Source organism: Colobus angolensis, unplaced genomic scaffold, assembly GCF_000951035.1.
Source record: "Colobus angolensis palliatus isolate OR3802 unplaced genomic scaffold, Cang.pa_1.0 Scaffold30, whole genome shotgun sequence".
In the NCBI taxonomy this organism is placed as follows: domain Eukaryota; kingdom Metazoa; phylum Chordata; class Mammalia; order Primates; family Cercopithecidae; genus Colobus; species Colobus angolensis.
This window is the reverse complement of record NW_012116266.1, coordinates 9,715,184-9,723,912: the sequence shown is the minus strand read 5'-3', so window position 1 is coordinate 9,723,912 and position 8,729 is coordinate 9,715,184.

Genomic DNA, 8,729 nt, shown 5'->3' with positions numbered 1-8,729 from the left:
AAAGAAAGAAAGAAAGAGAAAGAAAGAGAAAGAAGGAAAGAGAAGAGAACAGAGAAGATTATGGCTTCTTTTTGTCAGGTCAGGAGGCAGTCATAAACTACAGACCACAAATCATAATCAAAAGAACTTTGTAAGGTCCTTTTACCTTGTAACTAACTAATGTTTAGATTGTGTTACTCTGTTTTGTAGCAGTACTTACCAACAAAACCCTATTTTTTCTAATGTGATGGGAAAGGGCATATAGTATTTGCCTGCCTTTCGGGAGTAACAAAGGAGAAATCTGGGAGAAACCAAAACGACGTGGTGCAGAGCAGCTCAGTCACTTCCTTGTGATTTAACCTGCGGAAGTTACTTAACCTGCCTCTCAGTTTCCTCATCTATAAATATGGAATAATATAGGACCTACTTCATAAGGATTAGCAAAATAATGCATGTAAAGCACTAAAGACAGTGTTTGCATATAACAGGGGTTCAATAAAAATAATTGTGGTTGCTCCATCATCTTTTTAAACTAAAATAGGAAAACAAGCTGAATTTCTAGGACTTGCGGCAAATAAAGAGAAAACACACACAGGAAGATAATTTAGGACAGATAAGGAAGGACCCCTGAGTCTAAGCAATCGAAGAGCTATTATAGATTTGCTGAACTGTGATTCTAAACCCAACTGTATGCTCTAAACGAAAAACAAGGACTCAACTAATGGTACTATAGCACATGCCCATGTTACACATACATGTGGCATTTGAAAAATGGTCACATTGCCTTTTTCTGTCTTGACATCCAACTGTCAAAAATAACTTCATATATTCAATGATTGGACAGCCATTAGAATCCAATGCAAAACACTCACAAGTCTCCTCAGAACTCTTGGTTTTAGAAATGGTAGCTTTGGCAGTAACCTTAATGATCTGATACCTTGGCCCAGGGTGGTGGCTCACACCTGTAATCCCAGCACTTTGGGAGGCTGAGAAGGGTAGATCACGAGGTCAGGGGTTTGAGACCAGCCTGACTAACATGGTGAAACCCCGTCTCTACTAAAAATACAAAAATTAGCCGGGCATGGTGGCGCATGCCTGTAATCCCAGCTACTCAGGAGCCTGAGGCAGGAGAATTGCTTCACCCCAGGAGGCAAGGTTGCGGCAAGCAGAGATTGCGCCATTGAGCTCCAGCCTGGGCAACAGAGCAAGACTCCGTCTAAAAAAAAAAAAAAAAAAAAATTGATACCTTTGGGGATCTAGTGAAATGGAGTTGCTTTTCCTTTGTGGAGTTTTCTCTTTTGTCTGTACTATGATTCGTCACACCAGGTGTAAATGCATTGGAAAGCACATTGGCTTGAGGAATGGGGACTGTGATTACAGCCTGAGTGCCACTCTGAAGATGACATTCTCTTCGTAGCAGGCTTTTTTCTATGTAAAAATGAGGTTAAATTTGGGGATCATAAATGCCCCTACCACTCTGACATTTTATGGACTTAAAATGATACAGTTATAAAATAGTGAGTTGGTTTTCCTGTCCATTATTACTCTAACTTCAGAACTGGTTTTTACATGGCACCTTTCTGTGAAAGTTCTAGGCATTGTGTACAGACAACCAAGAAAATGGAGAGGAATGTTGAGATAAAATATACTTTAGAGTTGGATCTGGGGCTGGACATGGTGGCTCATCCCTGTAATCCCAGCACTTTGGGAGGTCAAGATGGGAGGCTCGCGAGAGAGCAGGAATTGGAGACTAGCCAGGGCAACATAGTGAGACCTCGTCTCTATAAAAACAAACAAAAAACAATACATTAGCTGGGTGTGGTGGCATGCACCTGTAGTTCCAGCTACTTGAGAGGCTGAAGTGGGAGGACTGCTTGAGCCTGGGAGGTCAAGGCTTCAGTAAGCTGAGATTGTACCACTGCACTCCAGCCTGGGCGACAGAGTGAGACCCTGTCTCAAGAAAACGAAACAAAATAAAAATAAATAAATACATCAAAGAAAATAGAATTGGATCTGGGTTCAGATGTGGGCTCTTCCACTTTATTAGTGGCTTGGTATTGAGCAAATTAATGTGTCTGAGTCTAAATTTGTTCTGTCATGAAATATGGTTGTTTTACCTTCTTCATAGAGTTGCTCAAGGATTAAATGAGGCATAAGCCTCATAGTAAGTGCTCTACAGAAGGGAGCTATGAGAGTGGCAAGTAAAGGAAACAATGAACTCAAGCATCTGAAAAGGTCTTGCATCACAAATGAAAGACAATTTGCACAAAAAATAGTAGTCAGCAAGCTCAGAATATTATTTTTATTTTACGTCATGTGCTAAAATACTATTAGTAGAGATCCAGAGGAAGCAATGTGATGGTGCTTGCTGATAGCATTAATGAAGAGCTCCTTAGAACTCTTGGGCTTTGCTGAGTGCTTTCACAGTTGTTAATTTAAATTACATCACACACTTGACCACATTGTATTCACAGTGCCATTTTGGACCTAATGGAAACAAATACATATTATATTGATGACTAAGTGAATCATCTCATATTGAAGTGATAAAAATATTATTTTTAATTTTAAAATAAAGTTTAAAAATTGATGAGTCTGAAATACCTTAAAAATAGTTTTTCATAAATAGGAGGGAGTACAGTACCTGAGAATATGCCCAAAGAGGTTGATTTTATACCACACATAGCAGTAGTGGACAAATATCCTATAATCAGAAGGTCTTCAGAAATGGAAACTTATCCCTTAATACAAGTAGACATTAATGATGTAATCTGCATGGTATCTCCAGGCGTGGCCAATGAAGGACCCACTTGACCTTCAGATGAGGGGGTCTGGGAGCTGAGATCTACCTTCAGAGGTAAGAGGCAAGGCAGGACTGCTGTATTCAGATTTTCAGTTGACAGAGGAAGTAAGGAACCAAGAGATCAGGGATTACTCTGCCACTGCTCTGAGACCTCCCCTTGGTTGTTATTTTTGTCACCCCAGTCAGTTTCCTATTATTATTATCACAAATAAAATATCTAAAATAATATTTTTTAAAATATATGCTTTCTGAAGTAGTCGTGAGTAACTCCTTCGCACTGCAGGCAGACCTGGATTTGGAGACAAAAATTGCAAAGGGTAGAGAGAAGCAACTGTGGAAGAAGTAAGAAAGCAGGCTGAGTTCCCAGGGGAACTTGGGAAGAAAGGAGAAAGAATCAGATCTGGGCCAGAGAAGAAATTCTGGGAATCCCAGATACCGTGTAGGATGAAGCAAGGGAACTGGCGTATCTCAGATTGGAATCGTTCAAGCTTTTCTTTTTTTTCCCTCTAGGCTTACAATCTATTTTAAAATCTGTAGTCTAGTACGTAATAATTCTTTCTTACAACTTTTTCACGGTGCTTTCTGAAAGAATTTATTTTGTGGGTTTAGGGAATGCTGAGAAGTCCAACTCACTAGGAAATAAATTCAACTTAAGCAAACTTCCTGGATAACCAATATTTGAATTTATCTTTCAATTCAAGAATGAACAGAGCATTGTTTAACCAAATATCATGGTTTTCTGCCTCCGAGAAGAGACTAGAAAGACTTCAGCTGAACCAATTCAAAATATTTTACATGGGTCTTCAGCTGAAATATGGAAATCAAAGCAAAAGAGAAGGGAAATAAATAAATAAAAGCAAAGTTTGAGAGCTTTGGGAAACAAACAGCTTGGAGGAAAAGCTAATTTTCAAAGGTTTCCATCTGCCCCATGACCACTCCCTACTCTTCTAGGACCCTCCCGCCTCTCCTCATTTTAGTTTTGAGTTAGAAATACTGGAACTGATCATTTTTCAGCCTCAATAAGTCCTTGCTAATTATTTTAACATTTCAGGTTCAGGAAACCCAAACCCAGTGTTTGTTAAGTGCTCTTTGCCTTGATTTGTGTGTCCTCTTATATTTCAAGGGAAGTCGAGTCCATGTGTTTCTGATTCGTTTTTATTTAACTCATCAAGACATTGTTTCATAAAGGCCATTTGATGTCCAAAGATTCTGCTAAACCTTTTGTTTGTGAAACCATAAAGCCAGTAAAATAATACCCGGTTTATAACAAAAGAACAGAATTAGGAAATCCAGGAATGAACTGTTCTTACCTCCATCCTTGATTTGCTTTTATGCAATGCTGGGCCACTTTTCCAGATGTTATCTACATAAAGATAGTATTTTATACAAGATTTGGGGAATTTTACAATAAAATATAATTTGGGGGAGTCTTAAGAGAAAGGCATGTTATAAACCAATACCAAAATAGCTCTCAAGTTGAAAGAATGAGTTTTTTCCTAGTTTTGAGATTGATACAGTGGCTCTCCTGGGCAAGTACCACAATTCAAAATTAAAATTTCAAATGGTGATTACATGAAACACAATATTTCTACCTGCAAGCATAATCCTTACATGGATTTATACCCTGGGAAAGTTACTATATTTCCTACTGGTTTCCTTTTTGAGCCCTCAATCCTTTTAATAATTTGCAGAAAGATAATGGATAGATATTTGTGATGGAGAGAACTTTCTGTTTCTGGCCTAAAAGCAGAGATTCTCCTAATATTTAATTTTGGAATACCAATACTAGAAGTCACCTCTAAATGAAGTGGCAACAAATTTAGCAGGTGTCAGTAATGAGATTTTAAAATTTAAATTTATTTCAGCTTTCCAGTAGGTACATTTACCTGCTGTCACTTTCTGGTCTCTGGGTTTTTAAGTAAAAACCCTGATTATTTACCAAAGAAAAATAGGACTCAAGAATCAGTTTTGCCTAGGATCAATAGCAGAAATCATGGGACTTTTCAATCAGAATAACAAGGAAGTTGCAGAAAACACATTCAGGCAAAGTAATAAGGTCTTTGTCTCTTTTTTGTATCAGTAGAAGAGAGTGACCATGGGGGCTGATGGAGACCTTTAAACCTTAGCTTTTCCGCAAACCACTTGTTCCCCAAAACTCACAGACTTTGTATGTATGTATGTGTGTATGTATGTATGTATACATCTTCTCTTGATCACTTTATCTCCAAGCAACGGCCTAGTCCAGGCAAAGGACCCAGCTGAACATGGCACAAGAGACACTAGAGCAGGCTGAGATGCACCGGCAGAGTCAGTAGACCCATAGCTCCCCTTTTCCTACTAAGAGGTGGGTTAGATGGGCCAGATATGGTACAGAAGAGGGGCCCAGTCCCCTCTTCTTCTATCCTTCTATAAGGCTTGTATGACAGTAGTCTTGTGAAAAGAGGGCTAAATAACCAAGTTGTACTACCAGCTTCTCAGAAGAAATACATGCCAGTTCTGAGCATACAAGCTGCCCAACATCAAGATCCCCAGAAGACTTTCTAGCAAGTTGAGATCAGTCACTGCCTCTCCTGCTGAGGTCATAACTAATCCCAGCTGGCTCTTGCCAGGCAACCTAGAGAAGGTCAGTAGAAACCTTTGTCTGTGTTTCCACAAATGGCAAGTGTCAAGACCCATTAGGAGAGTACCTACTGCTTGGCTTGCCTGGAAAGTGGGAGGAAGGAACCAGGAAAGGCATAATATCTGTATTAGATCCATGGTAGACAAAAAAAAAAAAAAGCTAGCCTTCTAGGAGCTCACAGCCTAGTGAATGAAGTCAGAAAATAAATAATGACCACACAACATGGAAAAGGGTCTTGTAGAGGCCTAAGCACCATCAGTGATATCACAAATCAGGTGGTGATCAACTCTGGTGGCAAGAGCGAGAGTTCTTGGAAGCCACTCCAAGAAGTATATGCTATGATGGGAGGGCAGCCTGTGGCAGGTTGGGAGAAGGGCATTCCAGGCAGAGGGAACCACATGTAGGCAAGAGCCCTAATTACAAACAAGTTCAAGAAAGTTTGAAAGAAAAAACATCTCAAATTCTCTTACATATCCTGGAAGAGTCAAGTCATAAGAACCTGAAGTTTGACAGTATACAAAAGTTTTTCAAAATTCCACAGACAACTAACAAATGCCAGGTTCTTTTCAAAATTGAAAAGGGGCTCCTAAAATCATGTGCTGATCCTCAAATGTCTACTGTCCCCTGCTAGCTGAGTGGTCAATGTCCTCTTCCAGATTGATTGAGCTGGGACAATATTAGCCCAGCTGTCCTGCCCGCTGGCTTTCCTGACAATCTTTTGGACAGGGATTTTTTCTGTCTCACCCAGAGTACCCCAAGACCTGAGCACCGGCTATATCTTAAGAGGTATATACGAGAATTCTATTCCTGTCAGATCAAAGAACACAGTTCTTATAACAAAACTCAAAGCTCTGAAAATAAGAAATTCCTTCTTTTTAAGTTTTATTGTATCTGTTTATAATTATTCCTGCTTCAGAACCTCAGATCTTAACATGGGGTGGGATCACAGTCTCATCATCCAGATTCAGACTCTCCCATGTTCTGGGTCACAGAAAAGCTGATATGCTATCTTCCTTAAAGAGTTACATGTTTTTTGCCCTAGAAGACTACACTCTCTTTGTACCAGAGATATCAGTGTGCACCAATCACCTGCTGATTGACTTCCATAGCTACCTGGTACTCTTGCTCCTTCTCTATCCCTCTTCCTCCCAGCCAGCCGTGAATATGTTACATTCTTGGTAGCTCTGAAAGGCTGCAAGTTCTGAAGTTTCATATTCATAACTCTCAAACTGACATGAGAGGGTCTTTGCTTTAGCTAATCAGGGATATACACAAAAAAATGGGAATAAAATTTAGAAGCATATAAATAGATTTACTACATGTAAGTCTTAACATGTTTTGAAAAGCATGATGCTCTTAAAGAGATGAATTTGGCTGATTTTAGAGATGATAATTTAGTGAGAATGTGGATCTACGGCTGTATAGAAAATCACCCCAAAACTTAGCAGTGTAAAATAATAAAAATCGTTTATTATCTTTTAGATTTCTGTGGCTCAGGAATTTGGGAGGAGGGTAGCTGGGTGGTTTAGGGTCTAATGAGGTTACAGGAAGACAGTGACTGGGACTGAGGTCATTTTTAAGACTTCTTCACTCACACACCTGAGACCTGGTGCTCCGGCTGGAAAGATTCAGACAGCTATCAACTGGAATAACTGCACCTTCCCTAAGGAGTCTCTCTGCTTGTTGTCTGCATCAGGGCAGCTTTAGGATATCTGGACTTCTAGCATAGCAGCCTGAGCCCCAAAAGGCACATCTCCTAAGAGATAGAGTCAGGCAGAAGCTGCATCTCTGCTCCTAACCCAGCCTCAGAAGTGTTAGGAGGTTGCCTCCCCCTCATTCTGTTTGGTAGAATTGAGTCACAAAGCCTGACCCATGTTCAAAGGAAGGGTAATTAGACTCAATCTTTTATTGCAGGAGTATCAAAGAATTTGCAGATTCTTTTTAGACAATCACAGAGAAAGTCAGGGAGAGGTGAGCATCAACTGCGAATGAAAGTCACAAAATTGGCTGGGTGCGGTGGCTCACACCTGTAATCCCAGTCCTTCGGGAGGCCAAGGTGGGCAGATCACTTGAGGCCAGGAGTTTGAGATCAGCCTGGTCAACATGGTGAAAGCCTGTCTCTACTAAAAATACATAAATTAGTTGGGCATGGTGGTACGTGCCTGTAATCCCAGCTACTTGGGAACCTGAGGCAGGAGAATTGCTTAGACCTGGGAGGTGGAGGTTGCATTGAGCTGAGATCACTCCATTGCACTCCAACTTGGTCGACAGAGCAAGACTCTGTCAAAAAAAAAGTCACAAAGAATAAAAGCTAAAAGTAATTTCCATTGACATTTCCTTAAAATTCGTGATGAATAAAATTCAGACCTTCCAAATCTTCTCAATACGATTTCTACCCTTATTTAGTTTCTAATTTTTGCTATATAACTATATGTTTTCTTAATGACATCATTTTTTGTTTTAATTTAATTGGTAAATTTTGTTTTGCACCTGCTATATGCTAGGCATGTACTAAAACAATTGGAATACAGAAGCAAACTCATACAGTCCATGCGTTCACAGGAAATTCACAGTTGAATTGATAATTCCATGTGACAACTGCAACATTAGATGCATAAACAAGACATAGAGATGAAACAGATATGAGAAAGAAAAACAACCTGATAAAATCACATAGCGTGTCATCTTTTTTGCAGACTTGCAAAATGAGACTTCCGATTATGTCTAATTTAAATGTGCCATAAACCATACTGTTAATATTAATATGGAAAGTATTCCTTAATATAGCCTTCGGGGTTAAAGTCAGACAAAGATTTTCCAATTTAAAACATAAAAACACAAGCTTAGGATCCCAGTCTAGAAATAAATTATTGAGATGTCATTTGGTTCACCCCCATATATCCAGGTAGATTTCTCAGCGTAGCGCAAATCTATGGAAACCTATCTGCTATTTTCGAGATAGTGCTAATAGAAACAGCTCTTATATTTTACATGGTGAAAGATATTTACAATGCTGCAGGAAGTCCCGATGTACCATCAGGTATGAAAACCCTAAGAGGGAGCAGGTGTCAGAGGAGGAGGTCACAGGGCAGCCACTGAGGGAAAGCTGCATTCTGAGGCTGGAAGAAGGAAGAATGTCACTGAGGAGACAAAATAATGGTCATCAGGGAATTGGTAAAGTAAAGAGGAAAAGAAGTATCAAGACAGTACAATGCCATGACAACTCAAGTGAGAAGACTTTTCATAAGGAGAGGGGAGACAACCCCATGATTGAGCTACATAGGTCAAGAAAAATGAAGGCTGAGATCAGTACTGCAGAAATCACAG